The 20,977-nt window shown below is 47.8% G+C and overlaps 1 protein-coding gene across 3 annotated transcripts in view; it reads left to right on the top strand.

Annotated features, from left to right (window-relative positions):
* Positions 1-20,977, top strand: part of R3HDM2 (R3H domain containing 2) — a 115,133-nt gene that overhangs the window by 8,740 nt on the left and 85,416 nt on the right. The window contains exon 1 of one of the 3 annotated variants that reach the window (XM_044994696.1): positions 4,902-5,106. The exons of 1 other annotated variant lie outside the window; for it this stretch is intronic. The gene's annotated coding sequence lies outside the window, so the exon portion shown is untranslated. Of the gene's footprint in view, positions 1-4,901; positions 5,107-20,977 lie in introns of those variants that run through there. One more of the 3 variants, XM_044994697.1, reaches the window with a different exon arrangement.

Raw genomic sequence — 20,977 nt, 5'->3', positions numbered from 1 at the left:
CTTATAATAGCAATGCCATTTGTGCTGCTATATTTAAGGTTGTGTCATCACTTCCATTATAAGACCCTCTTTTCAGGGGGAGGTTTATAATTCAGCCCTTAACAGAAATCTGGCTGTGGAGTTGTATTCAGCCTGGGAGGGTACGTTCAGCTCTGAAGTTTGTTTTTATATTATTTTACAAGTGTGATGGGTGAAATCTTGGCCACTCTGATGGCAGCTTTGCCATTGTCTTCAGTAGAGTCAGGATTTCACCTAGCGTCTTCTAAAATTCTGTTCCCTTTTTAAAATATTTTTGGCTTTCTTAATATGATGGACCAGAGGCTCACAGGTCAAGGGCGTGTGTGCGCACGTGCAGTATTTAATGCAAACTTTGACTAGTTCAATATGTATTTTAAGAAACTCTACTTTTTTTTTTTTTTAAAACATCAGAATTCCTTTTTTTGGCTTCCTCCTCTTTGCTCATTCTTACACCTCCTCTGGGCAGGTCTACGCATGAAAGTTGCACAAGTTTTAACATGATTTTACACCTGTTTAGTTAAACTAATGCAAAGGATTGGACATTCATTTTACTTTAAGACAGGCTTATTGCTGTTTAGCTTAAGTCAGTTAGGAAGGGGGCTTAAGATAAACTGAAACAAGGGATTTTGCCACCAGTTTAACTAAGGGCTTGTTAACGTGAGATAATTGCACTGGTTTAGTGTATGCTGGTGTAGTTAATCTGGTGCAGAAGCCTGTGTGAATGTTCCTAATTCAGCGTAAGAGCGACTTATTTGGCTTAGTTAAAGCTGTTCCTAATAGATCAAGGCTCTGTCTTCACTGTAAAAAACCCCATGTTTTTACATTGAGATTGCTAACTTGCTGTAAAATCCCAGTGGAGACAAGACAGTTTTTACCTTGATGTAGCTAGTTAAGGTCGATGTAAAACATACCTGTTTTGTTCCAGTGAACACCTTGACAAAAACGAAACTGAAATAAGCCACTCATACCGAAATCAGTGTCCACACAGCCTCTTGCGCTGGGTAAGTTCAACCCATGCAACGTCTTCACCTAGACCAGACTTCTATCTCTTTCTCCCTTTCTTTACTCACAGTTTCTGTACTGATTTAGCTATATGGGTACAAAAACACCATAAACCAGCCCTTCTGTTCTCTGCTCTGCCTTTCTCTCTGTCTCCCCCCCACCACCTTGTGGTCCCCCCCCCACCATTCCCCCTCTCGCTGTATTCTGTTTCCTCTAACAGCAAAGTAAAATGTGATAAGATTATGATCTCCAACCAAGCAGCTTCTGAGTATGTGGCCTGTCCTCGTCAATTTTCATTGCTATCCATAATGCAGAGAGGACTAACACAAATTAAACTGGCTGAAGCATTGTGTGCAGGAGGTTTCAGAGATCAAGATTTCTTGTAAGTTTCAATTTGGAAATGGGGAGCCAGAGCAGCATAACATTTTAAATGTTACCTGGCACTTTTAGCGTTGTGCAAGAGTTTCCATAGAACTGTAATTGAGTATTTACTGAATAAGAGGATATGCATTAAAAATGGTGTCTCAGAAGAGTTTCTAAAACTACCTGTCATTCTTCTGAATACCTCCTTCAGTGCGACTGGCAGTGGTCTCTCTTTCATGGTATTTCCCAGCAGGAAGTCCAATCCGGTGATGCAGTTTTAGAGGCAGGAGATGCAGTTTGGCATTTGAATGCAGGAACCTTTTTGGAGTTTACAGTCTAAACAGAGAGAGGATAAGAGGAGAATTTGTTTGGCTTATGTTACAAAAGGGAAACTGAGGCCAGGAAAGACTAAATGAGTTTCCCATATTCATACAGGAATTTGTGGCAGAGCTACGATTTGAATCCAGATCCCATGAGTTTCAGTCCAGTGCTGTAACCACACGACAGTGCGATCAGATTGCTGAGACAGGGGTTCCCGCTCGATAATTATTCGTACTTCTGTTTGACACATACCGGTTGTTTCTAGTGATCTGTAGTTAGATGCAGTGACTAGAATTTCTCTTACAAGACACTGCATTACTCCATTAACGCCATGCCTGAAGTGTCGCCTATTGAGCATCAGCCATGTGAAATTTCATCTTCTTCGAGCTTCATCCTTTCTGTCTGATGCACCTCCCAGCTTCAAGCACATGGGACCTGTTCACCTGGTCTAGAAGCACAGAAAAGCTCTTACTGCAACGTTCCATACGATACGTTTCTGTTCTTGCATTAGCATGAAATTGTGCACTCTGCAATGTTTGTTGAAAGCTTGCGGGAAAACTTTTACATTTCTAGCCTGAAGACAGAGAGAAAGAAGGGGGGAGGGATAGCTCAGTGGCTTGAGCATTGGCCTGCTAAACCCAGGGTTGTGAGTTCAATCCTTGAGGGGGATCTTGGGCAAGATCAGTACTTGGTCCTGCTAGTGAAGCCAGGGGGCTGGACTCAGTGACCTTTCAGGGTCCCTTCCAGATCTATGAGATGGGTATATCTCTCTATATTATTATTATTAAGGGTTCTTAAGGAGGCAATCTGTAGGCTAAACCACTGGGGAGGATGTGGGGAGTGAGTTCCCCCCACTTTCAACTTTTATACTCTCCTGATGCCATCATCCCTTTGGCCCAGGCTCTCCCGTTCTACCTTTCCCTTTCCATCACTTTCTTTAAGGGGTATCAAGTTGGGTTCCCAAAATAACGAGTCTCTTTTGTAAATCTTGGCCTAGCGTTTGATGTTTTGAGTAGCAGTCTGGGCATGTTTGCTGAGAACAGCCATGGCTCAGTGGTAATGGATAACTCCGCTGATCCTGAATGTGGTCGCTCAGTCGGGGAAGTTGTTTTCATTAGATTTTGGGGCTGTATTCAATATTTTATATTAGTCCAGAAGAAGAGTGGAAAATACTAATGAACACCATATATCTTAATATTGTAATTTTTACCTGTTTATTATAGAATATGCCAACTGCACCCATTAGTGAAAGGGCAGCTCTGGGATTTCTATTTATTTTAAATCCATTTCTGTCATGTTGCTGATTCACTTGGTGCAGTATCTCGGTCAAAACTGGGAAGAGTAGAGAATTCTTCATTCTACTTTTTTTTTTTTTTTGAATGAACATAGCTGTTGATAAAACACTTGATCCATGTTAGAGTTCCATAGCTGGGCAGATCATCGTTTTCTGGGGGAGCTAAAATCTTGAGCTAGAAATGATTCTACCAAAGAGAGGTTTATTTTTGTTCTCTGAGGGCCGAAGCTTTAAGCAGCATGGGTCTGATCTGGTGCCTGTTGAAAGCAAGACAAAGCTCCCCAGTGGCCGCAAGGTCAGACCCTATAACCTGTCCTTCGGAGCCCAAAGCTAATCAAAAGACAGAAGGTGTTCAGATTTCTCTGCTTGCTTGCACAGTCCCAGAAATGGATTTTCATCTTGGCTGGAAGTAGGCTCTGTCAATGCCAGCGGTGTTTAACCTTTGTGTTGGCCCAAGCCTTTTTAAAAATAAAAATTAAGAAGTTCATCCGTGACATACTGCGGCAGCTCGGTGTGGTGTGCTGAAGGTTTGTGTTATATTGAGACTGAAATGGGAGCAGCAGGCCTCTGATGTGGTGGCATTAAGGTCTGTAGAGGGAGAAGGGACCTCGGATCACACTTTCCACCTGTCATGAAGCGGTTTAAGCTTCGCTGTTTAAGTGTAATTCATAAAGAGTAAAGTAGCTACTTCTGTCTTAAAGCGCTTTCTATTCTGCATAATGCTAGTTTCTAATCCTAGAAATGCAGGGCTGGAAGGGACCTCGAGAGGTCGTCTACTCCAGTCCCTGCCCTGAGGCAGGACCTCACATACCTAGACCACCCCTGGCAGGTGTTTATCAAACCTGTTCTGAAAAATTTCCAATAGTAACAGCCCATTATCCTCCTCTAGATTCTGTCCTCTGCGGATCTCAAAGCTCTTAAGAACAGTGAATCTCTTAGTAGGCCTGTGAGGTAGGGAAGCAGGAACCTTATATCACAGACTGAGAGTCTGAAGCCCCTAGAGGGGAAGGGACTTGGCCAAAGTGCCAAGGGACAGAGCTGGGAAAAGAACCCAAGAGGCCTGACTCTCAATGTCCTGCTCTGACAGTTAGACTCAGTATTAGGGCCTCTTATTTCTGGTGTCCGCAGTGACTTAGATAAGCCTGGCATGTCCAGTATGTTTTTAGAGGGCAAGTGTTGTTTCCTGTATAAACGTCGACAAACAAGCAGTAAGCAAAAAGGAGGAGAGCGGCGTTGAAAAGCCGCTAACTACTTTAATTTTAGACCCTAGATGATTTATTGTGACCCCTTTGCTGGCAGGTGCTATGGGGCCTGCGTACTTTGGACTTTGCCGTACGTTGCCGGCATAGAGCACACCGCAGCAGGGGGCACCGTGTAAGTGCCTGCCGTTAATGTTTGGAGTTGGCAGACGCTGCAGTCTTCACTTTTCCCATCAGTGTTTCTTGCTCTGACGAGGAGGGAAGGGGGAGGGAGTTACTCTAGTTTGGCCCTTGGACGCTTTCTACTTTAAAATAAAATACAACCGCATCACAAAAGAGTTGACGCTGTGGCAGCAAACTGGCAGACTCTGAAGTGCCAAGTGCTTGTTTCCAGCAAGCGATGTGGGGTGGTGACTCCTGGCTGCCTTTCTGGCGCCTGACTGCGGGATGCTGATGAACTGCAGAGCCTTCTGGGAGGTATGTCTGTAACCTCTTATTACGTGTGTGTTGTAGTGGCGCTTAGGAGCCCTAGGCACAGGCCAGGATCCCGTTGCGCCAGGCGCTGTACAAATACAGAACAAAATGAGGGTCCCTGCCTCAAAGAACTTGCAGTCGAAGTAGAGATTTTGCTGGGCCCTTTTCAGAGTGTCTGGCAGCCGTCTGTTTCAGCAGTGCGTTATTAGAGTGAGCTTTTCCTTTAATAGCTGGAGTCTAATGAAGAGCCAAGCAGCCCCCCTGGACATGACTTGGAAGAGCCCTACTTGCATTTCCTGCTCCGTGCGGTAGCCCTCTTGTGAATTGGGTCCGGTTACCAGTCAGGTGAGAGGAGCAACGACCTCTGTGGGTGTCTTCACTTCCGTGCCAAAAGGCCATCTATTTTGGGTGTCCGTTTATTGCATGTGATGAAAGGTAAGAGAACTGTTTTTGCGTATAACTTTGGTGTAGCAAGAGTTCCATGGGAGTCAGGCAGGTTAACCCAGTTGTAGTGACTGGACCAATTGATTCTTTCTTTGAGAAACCTGCCACGTGACTTCCCAGTATATGGCCAGTGTCCATAAGGAACCCAAATAAACGTGATTATCAGTGTACCTTTACTTTGTGTGACATGTGAAAACACTGGCAGAAGAGCTGCTGATACAGTCTTGCTCCGTAATTTAACACCAGGTTATTAAAATGTCCTGAACGCTGCCGTTTTCCCTACGCGCTTTGGCATGCAAGCATTTTTTGTCAAAGATTTGGCCATTGTAGGCTCTTGAAGTGAGTATTGTAATTAGGATCATTAGCATCTGTATCAATTGATAATCTAGCGTATATCTTGATTATTTTTCTCTTTCTGGATGACTGCTTTATGTTGCCAGGCAGCTAATTTCTGAGTGATTTTAAAGGTGCAGATATTAAAATGAATTGCATGCCTTCTAACTCTTTCCATTACCTTGCTAAATTTAGACTAACTAGTGCTGCTGCAGAATTGAGATCTCTGGGGATTTTAATAAGAGCCAAGGCAGATAATATCCAGGCTCCTGGAGCAGCAGAGAAGAAAAGTAGCCTCAAATTAGCTTTTTGCATCTGTCATCACAGTTACTTTATTAAACCCAGGTCCTACGGAAAGTCAGAGCAACATGCCTGCTCATTCACAAAGCTGATAATGCAAACCTCATGATAGCTGTGTCTTCGGGACAGATTGGATTAATGATCCAGCCTGATTTCCCTCTCCTAAATCATGTCCTGTCAAAATTCCTCAGCATCCCAGGCTTTCTGTCTGCTCACCCCCAAGTTCCTGAGCTCAGAGCGTCTCCTTGCTCTGCTTTCAGATCTCTGGGGGATGCTGTGTGGCTGCTCAGCAGATGAGTTTTGCACTTGGCAGCTTGTTTGATTAGAGCAGTTGAGTTTTCCGCCTTTGCAGTGTCTTGCTGCTGTCTGCTGCGTGTCTTTAAGCCAAAGCGGTGTTTGGTACAGTTTAGAGAGGGGAACAGGAGCCTGGACACCTGGCTTCCAGTCTTGCCTCTGTCAATGATTTGTAGGGTAACTTTGGGCAAGTCGCTTCACCTGTCTCTTCAGTTATGCAATCTGAGCTATGAGTGTAATAAAATGTTCCTCCTTCACAAGGGAGTTTGGAGGCTTAATGTTTGCACAGGAGCTTTGAGATCCTCCCGTGAAAGGTGCTATAAAAGTGCTATGTATCTTGTTATTTGAGCTACTTTGCCTGTATTAAACTCAACTAACATTTAATTTTAAAGGGTAAAACTTTTAACAGGGACTTAGGACCAGATTTACAAGGTATTTAGGGGTCTAAAGATGTAGCTAGGCACTTAGTGGGAGTTTCAGAAATGCCTGGGCACCTAACTCCCCCTGAAATCAATGGGATTTGAGTGCTTGGACAATCTTACTAGGCGCCGATCTGCATCTTTAGGCGCCTGGGGCCACAGTTATTAGGGTGTTTAAGTCCCTTGTGAAAATGGGACTTGGCATTTTTGAAAACTTTAGCCAAAATGGCCCAATTTTTTTTTTAAATCCTGAAAAAAAATGTGGCTGTTACTGGGTTACGGCTCCAGATCTGTACCTGGCACTTTACAAACTGCAGGTTGAAAGATCCCTGACTCTGAGTGAGACCAGACAAACAAGCCCAGGATGAAACTCAGGGCAGCAGGGAAATGAATGGCTAAGAGGAGAAGGATTGGAAAGGATGCGTGTCCCAGGATGAGCAGAGTCCATGCAGCATCCTCTTTCACCTCATTACTTGGCTTGTGAGGAGGTGTCTCCCGTTGACTCCTGGGAATAGCCAATTGGCTGCAGTTATCCCTGGAAATGAAACAATGGCCAAACCTGATGTTCAACTGGAGAAAATAGATCGAGAGTGAATTTGCCGGTGGCATGTAAAAGAAGCAGTGAGAGATAAAAAGGCATCTTTTAAAAAGTGGAAATCAGATCCTACTGAGGTAAATAGAGAGGAGCACAAACACTGCCAAATTAAGTGTAAAAATGTAATAAGAAAAGCCAAAAAAGTTTGAAGAACAGCTAGCGAAAAACTCAAAAGGTAATAACAAAATGTTTAAGTATATCAGAAGCAGGAAGCCTGCTAAACAACCAGTGGGGCCCCTGGGCGATGGAGATACAAAAGGAGTGCTTAAAGGCGATAAAGTCATTGCGGAGAAACTAAATTAATTCTTTGCTTGAGGCCTTGGCTACACTTGCAAATTTGCAGCGCTGCAGCAGGGTGTGAAAACACACCCTCTCCAGCGCTGCAAATTGCGGCGCTGCAAAGCGCCAGTGTGGTCAAAGCCCCAGCGCTGGGAGCGTGGCTCCCAGCGCTGTACGTTATTCCCCACAGGGAGGTGGAGTACGGACAGCGCTGGGAGAGCTCTCTCCCAGCGCTGGCGCTTTGGCTACACTTAGCGCTTCAAAGCGCTGCCGCGACAGCGCTTTGAAGTGCAAGTGTAGCCATAGCCTCAGACTTCACGGCTGAGGATGTTAGGGAGATTCCCAAATCTGAGCTGTCCTTTGTAGGTGACAAATCTGAGGAATTGTCACAGATTGAAGTGTCACTAGAGGAGGGTTTGGAATTAATTGATAAACTTAACAGTAACAAATGGTTGGGACCAGATAATATTCACCCAAGAGTTCTGAAAGAACTCAAATTTGAAATTGCGGAACTATTAACTATGGTTTGTAACCTGTCCTTTAAATCAGCTTCTGTACCCAATGACTGGAAAATAGCTAATGTAACGCCAATATTTAAAAAGGGCTCTAGAGGTGATCCTGGCAATTACAGACCGGTAAATCTAACGTCAGTACTGGGCAAATTAGTTGAAACAATAGTAAAGAATAAAATTGTCTGAAACCTAGAAGAACATAAATTGTTGGGCAAAAGTCAACATGGTTTCTGTAAAGGGAAATCCTGTCTTACTAATCTATTAGAGATCTTTGAAGTCAACAAACATGTGGACAAGGGGGATCCAGTGGACACAGTGTACTTAGATTTCCAGAAAGCCTTTGACAAGGTCCCTCACCAAAGGCTCTTATATAAATTAAGTTGTCATGGAATAAGAGGGAAGATCCTTTCATGGATTGAGAACTGGTTAAAAGACAGGGAACAAAGGGTAGGAATAAATAGTAAATTTTCAGAATGGAGATGGGTAACTAATGGTGTTCCCCAAGGGTCAGTCCTAGGACTAATCCTATTCAACTCATTCATAAATGATCTGGAGAAAGGGGTAAACAGTGAGGTGGCAAAGTTTGCAGACGATACTAAACTGCTCAAGATAGTTAAGACCAAAGCAGACTGAAGAACTTCAGAAAGAGCTCACAAAACTAAGTGATTGGGCAACAGGCTTTAAAAGAGAACTAGATACATTCCTGGAGGTTAAGTCCATTAATGGCTATTAGCCAGGATGGGTAAGGAATGGTGTCCCTAGCCTCTGTCTGTCAGAGGATGGTGATGGACGGCAGGAGAGAGATCACTTGATCATTGCCTGTTAAGTTCACTCCCTCTGGGGCACCTGGCATTGGCCACTGTTGGTAGACAGGATACTGGGCTGGATGGACCTTTGGTCTGACCCGGTACGGCCGTTCTTATACGTTGCACAGTCTGTTCAGCAGTGAATTGGGGCTTGTCTGTTACCTAGCAGCCCCAGCTGTGGGTCAGGACCCTGTGGTGCTAGCTGCTGTATAAACGCAGGATGAAAAGACTGTTTCTGCCCCAAAGGGTTCACAGGATTGTGTACACGGGGAATTTTTTTTTAAATCAGTTATACAAGTATAAACACCCCTATGGACATTCTTATACTGGGGGGCGTGGGTGGGAGATCATACCTGGAGAACAAGTCTAACATTCCCATGTAGCCAAAGCCTTAGAAAGCTCGTTGTTTTCAGGCAGCTCCTTGAGCGTATTGCCGCTCCGAGGAAGTTCCTGTTTTGTGCAGTGTGGCAAGTAGCGCTCTGAACCCTATGGATGCTGAAGCCCTCGGCTGAGTCTTGATGGGCGAAGCTGGTTTTAAAGCACTAAAACTTGGAACTGGGGAACCAGCATGAGTCAGAGCGGCCCGTGAAGCAGTGGCTGTTGTGGAGGAATAATGATAATACTTTCCTCTTCTCTGGCACCTTTCATTGAAGGAATTGAAAAGGGCTTTTTCAGCATTAATGTACTAATCCTCCTAGCCCCACTGTAATAGGTGAGTGTTAGCCCTGTTCTACAGGTGGATAATCTGAGGCACAGAGAGGGGAAGTGGCTTGCCCAAGGTCACGCAGTGAGGCTGTGGATAGAACCCAGGTGCCCGGCTTCTCCCAGACAGGCTGATGCCCGGCGCCAAGCCGAAGCGTTGCCAGCCTGAAGGAGGTGACTGCAACTAGAAAAGTTACAACCAAATGTGCCGAAGTGGTCTCTGATTCCAGGAGCCCAGTGTGAGGTGTCCTCGGGGGCCTAATTTTTTCAGAATTGCTGAGCACCCCCAGTTCCCTGGAGTTTCTGAGAGCCAGCCTTGGGATGTCAGAAGTTGAGAACCCCAAACTAGATGCTGTGGTTGAAACTTTGATTTGAAGGAAGAACTTCATGTCCAGTAAGTGAAATGAAAGCTCAGGTATGGGAGCAAACAATGCATTCTGTAGCAAATCCCTAATTGGCAATTTCCTGCTGTGTTTGGGTGGCAGGGAATTACATTGGTTATATACAGTCGCCATGAAGTGTTGTGCTGGAAAAATGATTAATCCGTCCTTGGTAGGTAGCAGTTTAATAGAGACATGCATAGGTTTAGTTTTCTGCCGTAGGGCAGGGGGTGGAATAGACACTTTCCTTCCACCCAGTGTGGCATTTAAAGGGACAATGTTGTGTAGGTTGGATTAGAATGTAGAGTTAAGTGATTATAAAATCTAAGATAAATACAAATGTCTGCATGAACTTTTAAAGTGCCCAGTGAAAAGTTGTTGCTGTTTGGCTGTAACCATTCTTCTCTGGCGATTTCAGCCCAAACATTGTCGCCCTAGTGAAATGAACTATTCAAAGCACTGCTTTAAAGTGGTCTGAAAAAAAGCGTTTCTGAGGGGATGGGGGGGCTATCAGAATCTGGGAGCAGCAACTTTGGTAACCAGTGCTTAAAGTGTGTTCCTGGCTCGATTTTGAATTATGTTTCTCTGAGTGGGTCTGTGGCCACTTCCTCTCACACACTTTAAGCACTAATTAAAAGACAGGAATTATTTATTTCTGCAGTGTTGTAATGTGCACAGTGCTTATCCGACACAGGCACAATAAAATGGGGCCCTATTCTCGGTTGGTCCCTTAGGCACCATCATAATAAACACGATGGCTATTAATAATGACTAGTCTAGTTTCATTGTCTAAGCTGAGGGAGGTGCAGAAAACGAAATTTGTCCAGTTTCAATGCACTAAGATTATGTTGGTAAGGAAACTTATTTTTTAAAAACAAGACTTTAATCTGATGGTGATTTAAAAAAAAAAATGTTTCTCTACCTGTAATCTAAGGTGTGTGTGGCCATCAGAACCTCACTTTAGACTTCTGGCTCTCAGGACGGATGGGAATCAGGAAGTCTAGATCCAATTCTCAGCTCTGCCCTAGATGACCTTTAGGAAAGATGCAGACAAATTGGAGAGATTCCAGAGGAGAGCGACAAAAATTGTCAAAGGTTGAGAAAACCTGGCCAATGAGGAAAGGTTAAAATCTTGAGAAAAGAAGACTGAGCAGGTGACGTGCTAAGTCTTCAAATATGTTAAGGGGTGTTATAAAGAGGACGATGATCATTGTTCTCAGTGTCCACTGAAGGTGGGACATGGGCTTCATCTGCTGCAAGGGAGATTTAGGTTCGATATTAGGAAAAACTTGCTAACTCTAAGGGTAGTTAAGTACTGGAACAGGCTTCCGAGGGAGGTTGTGGGATCCCCATTGTTGGAGGTTTTTAAGAGCAGGTTGGAGAAACACCTGTCAGGACTTGTCCAGGTTTATTTGGTCCTGCCTCAGCACAGGGGGCTGGACTGGATAAACTCTCGAGGTCCCTTCCAGCTGGACATTTCTGTGATTCTGTGTCCTTGGGCAAATCACTTCCCCTCTCTTTGCTCATTTCCTCATCTGCATAAGTGGGAACATGCTAGTGACTCATCCCAGGGGAGTGTTGGACTTGTTAATGTTTGTAAGGTGCTCAGATGCTGCAGGGAGTGGGGAGGAGGAGTCTATAAATTCCTAGATAGAGCTTGAGATTTCCCAATTGTTAGCGCCTGGTTCAGTAACATCAAAAACAGAAAGAACAGGAGGACTTGTGGCACCTTAAAGACTAAGAAATGTATTTTAGCATGAGCTTTCGTGAGCTGCAGCTCACTTCTTCGGATGTGCTGCAGCTCACGAAACCTCATGCTAAAATAAATTTGTTAGTCTCTAAGGTGCCACAAGTACTCCTGTTCTTTTTGCGGATACAGACTAACACGGCTGCTACTCTGAAACCTATAAAAAACAGAGCGAGAGAGACGGACCCCTGGGCAGCGGGAGACAGGCACCTCATCATGCTCGTGAATAATTTGTCTGTGGGGTTTTGTGGCAGTAGATCTACCTGACATCTAAGAAGGTGTAAATGAAAGTAACTCCCTCTGTAACCCATCGTTAGCTCCTTCCCTAGACAGGAGCAGCCGGAGATGAGCAGGTGGGCTCTCGGGGTAGCGCTGCACCTCTTAGGCCACTGCAGTGAGTCTGGGGCAGAAGTCCTGTTGCGGGATTTAACGCAGAACCTCCCCCAAATTAGAGCACTCCCGACTGAGTTCTGTACTGAGGTGTCTCAGGTAGCTCTCCCTTTGAATATTGGCTAAGGAAGGTTTCTTCCTCTATCTGGAGGAAAGGAACCACATCAGATGCCTTTCAAAGTGATGTTGGGGTTGCTGTTTACCATAAGCAACTCAGCATTCTCTTTGGAAACCTCCCATCTGTGAACTGGCTTTTCTGACTGTGCCCTAGAAAGGTGCCGGGGGAAATCTCTTGTCTTGGTTCAGAATGTCCAGTTTCTCTTAAAACAATCCCCTGCACCTTCTCCTGTTCTCTAAGCCCTAGTGAACCCGATTAAAAGACAACACGACCTACTTCTGGCTTTTGAGTTCCTAAGCAAAAGTGAGGATTTCTCCTGCTGAGCCTTGTTTTCGTTCCTGAGTGTGGGCTGCAGCCGCAGAAGCATTGATCAGATTTCCAAGACAGTTGCAGTGTCAGAATGCTGGGATTCCCTTGTATGCAGCTTGTCAATAGGGCACATGCTGGTATGTTGTTCTGTAGAAAGCCCAATTTCATTATGTATTGGGAGCGCGTTCTGGGTTTGTGCACTGCAGATTGAGTCACTGCTGACTCCCATTGAATTTCTCTCCGCTGATTATTGAGTGTGGGCAGATGCAGCCTACTCATTAGACCAGCCCTCTTATATCTTTTTGAATGAAGTTTTAAAATTTTTCTATTGCTTTGACATCATTTTCTTTGAGAGCCTCATTTCTCCTGGGCCGAGTTTAGACACAGAGCCCCTTTATTATGGGAGATGTCTCCTTGTGGCTCGGAAACTGACCTGGTTTGGAAGACTTCATGCTTCTGATCCTGCTTGAAAGTGTGGCTTGGTGTCTTTATTCCCCCCATCCCAAAACAAACTGGGTGAGTGTATCAAACCTGGCAACATCCAGAATGATTTGGCATTGCGGGACAAACTCGCTGGCCCCTGTAAGGCTGTGTCTAATTGCGTCCACAGTATCTTGGTAAAAATTCACGCACCTCTCTGTTCTAGTTATACCAGGTCAAAAAAATGTCTCTAGGCAGCCGTGAAAGTGCTTTGAGGCTCTTGTTTGGAAGCTGCTGTAAGACCCTCCTTCCTATTTGACGTGTCATAAAATGAATGATTTAGACATCATGGTTGCGGGGAATGCAAAGTAAACCTTGGTCAGAATCTTTAAGGCTTGCCCTGCAGGCAACTAGAGGCATTTTCCCACTTCTGCAGCCCAATGTAAGTAGTTGTCTGGGGTTGCAGACAGGTGGATTTGTAAAATAACCCCTCCCTTGAAACAAAGGCTGGTTCCTGCCTTATCTGCAAGTCTGTCTAGTGATGGTGCTAATAGAAGTAGTTGAGCTGGAATATTATTGGAAGTGATCAAACAGACAGGATTTGTATCCATTCCAGGGGTGTCTCGTGGTTATTGTAAAGCATGTAAGGGTGCTGAGCCGCTTGGATTGCTAGAATGGCTGAATGTTCCCAGGCCTCGTGAATGGGGCTGTCTCGTGCTGCCGAAGGAACCCATCTTATTTAAACGGTAAAGCAAGTGAGGGGAAAACGTTCTTAGTTTAAACAACGAGGAGTCCTTGTGGCACCTTAGTTTAGTTCAGGTTTCCTGGCTTGGCAGCCAGCCTCTCTTCAGGGCATGGGTATCGACTTCCTCCTGGGCTTGTCTGTGAAATGCCCAGCGTGTCGGCAGTGCTATAGACATAATACATATTTCATTACTTTATATATAGCAATTCTCCAGAGCTCTGAGCAAGCCAGGCGTCTCCCCTGGCACAACTCTGCCGGTGAAATTTATCACTGTTCCCTCTTCACATTTTTCTTTTTTTTTTTTAATGACTAGCCAAAAAAAGCCCCAACTTTTTCATGTAAAATAGGAGGATATTTTAAAATTACAGTAGCACAAAAAAAAGGACCCATCCCCCAAAGCACAAAACTCGAACCCCTCCCCCCACATCATGGGCCACCGGTGATTTTTGTTGTATTTAAATTGTTAGTTGTCCCTCTCAGTGCAATCTAAGGTGAAGCTCAGTTAGCTCAGGTCATCCTGTAGTGCCTTTCAAGAGGCGTTTGCAATGCAGGAGCGCTGTGGGGGTTCTACCTGTACGGCTGCCGTGGTCTCCTGCTTTTGGGTACAGAAGAGGAGTCTTTCCATTCTCATACAGTGGGTCCCTGGTTCTTCCTGCATTGTTGAAAAGAGGGTTTCTAGACTCACAGCTAAACATTAAACAATTGTCTTGAGATGAAATCTACTCAGCTGTATTGTGTCACATGCTGCAGGATATTCATGCCTAAAAGATAGGTCTCAATCTGTGGCTTGAACTGCTAGAAGGACTAGATGGAGTCGATGCGGTGTGTCTCAGGAGTGACTAGATGTGCCAGTTTGATACTTAAAATCAGTCTGGAGCCAGTATACAATAACGTACAAGAAAACATGGATCAGAAACTGGTTAAAAGATAGGAAACAAAGAGAAGAATAAATGGTTAGTTTTCACAGTGGAGAGAGGTAAGTAGCAGGGTCCCCAAGGATCTGTACTGGGACCAGCACTGTTCAACATATTTACAAATGATCTGGGAAAAGGCGTAAACAGTGAGGTGGCAAAGTTGCAGACAATACACAATTATTCAAGGTAATTAAGTCCAAAGCTGACTGCAAAAAGTTACAAACCTATCTCACAAAACAGGGTGACTGGGCAAAAAACAGCGGATGAAATTCAATGTTGATATCTGCAAAGTAGAGCACATTGGAGAATATTATCCCAACTACCCATAGAAAATGATGGGGTCTGAATTAGTTGTTACCACGCAAGAAAGAGATCTTGGAGTAATTGTGAATAGTTCTCTGAAAACATAGCTCAGTGTGTGGTGGGCAGTCAGAAAAGCTAACAATGTTAGGAACCGTGAGGAAAGGGTTAGGTATTAAGACAGAAAATATCATAATGCTACTATATAAATTTGTGGTACGCCAATATCTTGAATACTGTGTGCAGTTCTGGTCGCCTCATCTCAAATAAGATATATTAGAATTGGAAAAAGTACAGAGAAGGACTAATTAGGGGTATATAACAACTTTCATATGAGGAGAGATTAAATAGACATGGACAGTTCGGCTTGGAAAAGAGACGTCCAAGGGAGGATATGAGTGAGGTCTATAAAATCGTGACTGGTGTGGAGAAAGCGAATAAGGAAGTGTTATTTACTCCTTCACATGACACAAGAGCCAGGGGTCAGCCAATGAAATGGATGGGCAGCAGCTTTAAAACAAACAAAAGGAAGTACTACTTCTCACACCGCCTCGTCAGCTTGTGGAACTTGTTGCCAGGTGACGACATGAAGGCCAAAAGTAGAACTGGGTTCAATAAAGAATATGATAAGTTCACTTAGGGTAAGTCCATCAATGGCTATTAGCCAAGATGGTCAGGCACGCAACCCCATGCTCTGGGTGTCCCTAAACCCGTCCCTAAACCAGAAGCTGGGAATAAGTGACAGGGCAGGGATCACTTGATAATTGCCCTGTTCTTTTCATTCTCTCTGGGGCACCTGGTACTGGCCACTGTCGGAAGACAGGATACTGGGCTAGAGACCATTGGTCTGACTCAGTATGGCCATTCTTACATTCTTATGATTTCTCCCTTAACTGTAGTCTCCAACGATCTCATGTTCTTTGCAAAGGTGGTTTCCCTCATAGTATTCTCAGCCTTAAGCTGGCTGTCCAGCAACATTGTGATGCTCGAACTCTTTACAAGGGCCAGGACCCATTTCTCCTACCACCTCTGTCACCAGTGACCCTTGATCTTTGTTTGACAGAAGGCTGCCCTGTTGTGGCCTTGATGTGGTGAATCTGGATGGAAAATGGGAGAGGGACGGGAGAAGCGAAAGCTCAAACCGAAAAGTACCGTCAGCATCTTTCTGGCCTCCATTTAAAGCCTGGCTATTTCTAGAAGTTTGCAAATCAATTTGAAACAGACTCAGCTAGAGAAATGGGTCAGTTACAGTGGTGGGAAACTATCGCCGTTGCTGCTTCCCCATGGATAATGTGCCGTTGCTCTGCTTCTGTCCCTTAACGATGCAACTCTGGCGTCTGGCTAAATGTACCCACCTCCTCTGACTCATTTGAGCATAGGATTTTCCCGAATAGATGGGTCCATGCATGGAACACGGGCTTCATGTGCTCAGATCCCAAAGGCAATGCTGGTGGTATTTGGTTTGTTTTATGGTAGCACTTGGAGGCACCAACCAGGAGCGAGGTCCCATTGTTTCGGGCACTGCCCAGACCCCCGAGACGGTCCCTGCCCCAAAGAGCTTACAGCATTATTCGGCAAGACAGTGAAAGGATGAAGGGAAAGAAGGGATCTCCAACTAATCTATATCCCCCATCACTGTAATGCACTTATCCTCACAACACCCTAATTAGAGCAGAGGTGTTATCCCTGTTTTACAGATGGGGATCTGAGGCACAGAGAGGGTAAGTGATGACCCAGGAATTGAGTCCAGGGTCCCAGACTGCTGTAACCCCCCCCCCAACCTTTCTGAACAAAGCAGAGAATTATCCCAGTCCATTAGCAGCTCTCGCGTTGTGACCTGTCTTTTAGAAATGCTGAGCAACCCCAGCTCCAGTTGGTCAATGAGAGAAAAGGGTGCTCAGGGTCTTTGAAAGCAGGACGTTTATCATCATTCCCCCTCTCCCCCCCAAACTTGACAGATAACCTTTTCCTCCTATAAAACAATTCATGTGTTGCAGAGCAATTTTCAGCCCCCCAAAGTCAGTGGTGAGCACCCCTTCCCCCGTAGAGAAAGTCTGCCCATCTTTTTAGTTTAACGTTTTGTTTCTCCAGTCTCTGTCAAAACTCAAACAGCTAAAGGCCTCAAATCTGGCCATACCAGTGGGCTGAGCCAAACAGAGAAAATGTTGACTCCCAGGGAGAACGCGTGTGTGACGAAGTGGGACTGGTCTTACTGGGGGCTGGGTACAGAAACTAAGTTCCAGCAGCACAAATGCCTGACACTCTGTCTCCTAGCAACTGATGGCCGGGCCCCTCCCTGCAAAGGTGCATCTAAAGGTGTGGGAGACAAAGGGGTCAGGTGACCTCCTGGCCCGGGAAGGAAGCGGAGGAGAGAGGAGGGGCCGGAGGGGGCGGGGCAGACTGTTGGGACGAGGTGGCCGGAAAAGGTTCCTGTGGGAGAAGGGGTTCCTGTACCGAGAATGGGCTCCCCCAGGGAAGATGGAGTCAGGGGGGATCAGGAGGCAGCTGGTGGTACCCCAGGAGTATCGCCACCAGCTGCTGTGCCGGGCCCATGACATTCCCCCCTCAGGGCACCAGGGAGCCTGGCGTACCCAGCAGAGGCTGCTACAAAACTATTACTGGCCTGGAGTCTTTGCCCATGTCCGGCAGCACTGCCGCTCCTGTGACCCCTGCCAGAGGGGGAGGAAGGCCCGGGACAGGGGGAAGATGGCTGTAAGACCCTCGCCCCGCCCCGAGGAGCCTGTCCAGAGGGGGGCCAGGGTCAGAAGGGGGGCTCTGAACCGAGAGAGCCCAAATCACAGCCCCCCAGACTGGAATGTGGGGAGAAGGCCCCAGCCCCGCGTGCACCCCAGGGGTATTGGGGTGGGGAAAGGGCGCGGGCGGCATAAGGCTTCCCCCTGGGGGCAGGAAACTGGAATGACCTGGGGTAACTCTTCCCCCAGAATGGGGTTCCGATCACACCCCTTAGGGTCAGGTAGGTGTTGGGCACCATCCGATCTAGGCCCACCACCTCGGGCCGGGCCAGCGTCACCTCTGCGCCCGTGTCCCAGTACCCAGTGGCCTCCCTCCCGTCTACCTCCAGGGGAACAAGGCACTCGCTCCGGAGGGGCAGCCCTGTGTCCACCCTGTAAACCCAAAACTCAGGGCGGGGAGCATCCAGCCCCTCGGAGGGGCCGACCCGGGGCCCCCCTCCCTCCTTCGCAGGTGGTACGCGGCCAGCCCCCTTTTCCTGCGAACGCTGCCCCTCCTCCGGCTGGGTCTCTACCAAGTTGACCCGGTGTGGGGTTGGTCTGCTCAGTTTGTCCCGGAGCTTGGGGCACTGGGCCCATATGTGGCCTTGTTGGCCACACTGATAGCAACCCATGTCTCGTGGTTCCCCTCGAGTGGGACGACTGGACCTGACGCCAGATGTTTCCCTTTGGTGGGGGCCCTCCCTCGGCTCCTTCTGGGAGGTCCCATGGGGACTCTCTCTCTGCGTTGAGGCAGGCCTGCTCCTTCGAGACGCCTCCCTGCTATCCCCTGCCCGACGGTCCACAAACTCGTCGGCCAGCCGGCCTGCATGCTGCGGGTTCTCCGGCTTCTGGTCCATCAACCACAGCCTCAGGTCCGATGGGCACTGCTCATACAGGTGCTCCAGTACGAATAGGTCAAGCAGGTCCTCTCTAGTTTGGGCCCCAGCTGTCCACTTGCGGGCGTACCCCTGCGCCCGGTTGACCAGTTGTAGGTATGTGACCTCCCGGGTCTTATGTTGACTCCGGAACCTCTTCCGGTACATCTCCGGGGTCAGCCCAAACTCGCGGAGCAGGGCCTCTTTGAACAGGTTGTAGTCCCCCGCCTCCGCCCCTTTCATTCGGCTGTACACCTCCACGGCGGTGGAGTCCAGTAAGGGGGTGAGGAACTGGATCCTGTCTGCAGGGTCAACCTTGTGCAGCTCGCAGGCATTCTCAAAGGCCGTCAGGAAGGTGTCTATGTCCTCCCCCTCCTTACGCCGGGCCAGGAAGTTCTTATCGAAGCTCTTTGTAGGCTTGGGCCCCCCCCTCACTCACCGCAGCCGGGGCCTTACTGTTGCTCAGCTGGGCCATGGCCAGCTCATGTCTGCGCTGCTGCTCCTTCTCCCTCTCCTCGTATTTGCGTTGCTTCTGCTTCTCCCTCTCCTCGTATTCGCGTTGCTTCTGCTTCTCCTCCAGCTCTCTCAGTTTGATCTCTCTCTCCAAGTCCAGCCGCCTGCGCTCCACGGAGGCCGAGCGTCGCCGGGACGATCCCCGGCTGGGGGGTGAGCTTCGCCGGGCCGATCCCCTGCTGGCCGGGGGGGGTCACGGTGCCCTTGGTAGCTGGGCTCCTCCTCCCCCTCCCCCTAGGCCTAGGGGTGGGAGGTCTCAGGGAGCCCTCAGCGGCCGGCTGACCCCTCCCAGCAGGGACAGACACTGGTGCCTGCGCTGCATCTGCCCGGCTGCTTCCCTCAGAGACAGGGACCGGTTCATTCCTGCGATCTCCCTCCTCCAGCCGGGCAATCAGCTGGGCCTTGGTGAGCTTCCCACTGCGCAGCCCCCTCTGCTTGCACAGCTCCACCAGCTCACACTTGCGCTTCTTGGCATACATCTTCCTGCTGGCCACTCGGAGGCCGGGGTGCTCGCCACTCCCCACGGGTTCCAGGGGGACCCCTAGAGTGCCAGTCCTTGAGGTCACCCCCTCTCTGCCAGGGTCGAGCAGCAGACTCCTCCGCCCCTGGGATCGCTCGCTGCGATCCCCCGGGGGGCCCTGTTACTGCAAAGTCCTGCTCTTTGGCCACACTCGCCCAGGGGTGAATCGCCCCTTCGTTTTACTGCTCCCCAGTCACTTACTGCAGGAAGCGCCGTCCACGGGGTGCAGTCGATCCCACCGCTGCCACCAGTTGTCACGGAGTGTAGGGGAGTCAGGTCCTGCACCCCCGGGCTCCCTGCCGATTCACCAGGACTCTCAGCCAGCCAGTAAAGCAGAAGGTTTATTTAGACGACAGGAACACAGTCCAACACAGGTTTTGCAGGCCCAGATAACCAGATCCCCCCGGTTAGGTCCATTTTGGGGGCCTTGCAGCCCCCCTCGGGGATCAGAGCCCTTCCTCCCTGCTCCCCTGTTTCCCCAGCCAACAACAGTCTGCCCCACCCCCTCCGGCCCCTCCTCTCTCCTCCGCTTCCTTCCCGGGCCAGGAGGTCACCTGACCCCTTTGTCTCGCACACCTTTAGATGCACCTTTGCAGGGAGGGGCCCGGCCATCAGTTGCTAGGAGACAGAGTGTCAGGCATTTGTGCTGCTGGAACTTAGTTTCTGTACCCAGCCCCCAGTAAGACCAGTCCCACTTCGTCACAGCGTGTGAACCCCTGTGGCCACAATCAAGTCTGAAGTCGGTTTAGCCCGGTCCTTGAACTCTCTTCAAGTCGGTGCCATTATGACATGGATGCAGTTGAGCTGCTCTGTGAAACACTCAGCTCCTCTCCAAGCCAAAGTCTGTGTGAGGCTTGGTGGACACCAGCTGTGTTCTTAGTTGCCAACTCTTGTGGTAGCTTGTAATATTCTTAAAGCCCCTGCTCCTGAAGTTGGGTGACGATGGGAGAATTTCACCTTTCTTTAAGGGGGAAAAAAACGTGTCTAGCCCTTGTGGCTGCAGAGAAAAGCTTGAAAAGACAAACCCTAAAGTCTCCAGAACTAGAAGGCAAATAAACAGAACCAAAATTCGTTCTTCTTAGTTTATTTAAATCTCCATGATTTTTAAGCCACTCATGATGTTTTTGGCTGAGCTTACGATTTTTGAACACTCGGGGGTGGCGATAGTGTAGGGGATGCAGTGGGGCCTGGACATGAGCATGTTTGCAGCGGCTTTGGCAGCCAGCTGGCTGGGGGTGGTGGAAGGATTTCCTGTTTTGCTGTGCACCAAAGGGTAGTTCTCTTGTGCAGAAGTACTTTGGCCATCTGTTCAGCCAGGCGGGTAAAGGTGCCCTTCTCTTGCCTCACCTTGTAAAATCACGCTGCCTTTTGAGTTGCCAGTTAAGTGCTGTTCTTCCACCTAATAAATTTGCTTTACAGCTTTGCTGAGCTTCCGTGGGAGGGGTGGTCAGGTTAATTGCATGTTACTGCTACTGGCAAATTTAACTGTTTAAATAAAACTATGGGGGGTGGGGTTGTGTCACACTTTGAAATTAAAGCGAGTTGCTATTTTTCCTGTTTAAAACTGAAACTTGCTGTTGTTATAAAGCAGGATCCCACGTCACTTTCTTCACTGGTAGACGCTCTAGCTCCTCCCAGCTGAACTGGATGTGTGGCTGG

The sequence above is a fragment of the Mauremys mutica genome, chromosome 20 (assembly GCF_020497125.1).
Source record: "Mauremys mutica isolate MM-2020 ecotype Southern chromosome 20, ASM2049712v1, whole genome shotgun sequence".
In the NCBI taxonomy this organism is placed as follows: domain Eukaryota; kingdom Metazoa; phylum Chordata; order Testudines; family Geoemydidae; genus Mauremys; species Mauremys mutica.
This window is presented reverse-complemented; position numbering and strand designations above follow the sequence as displayed.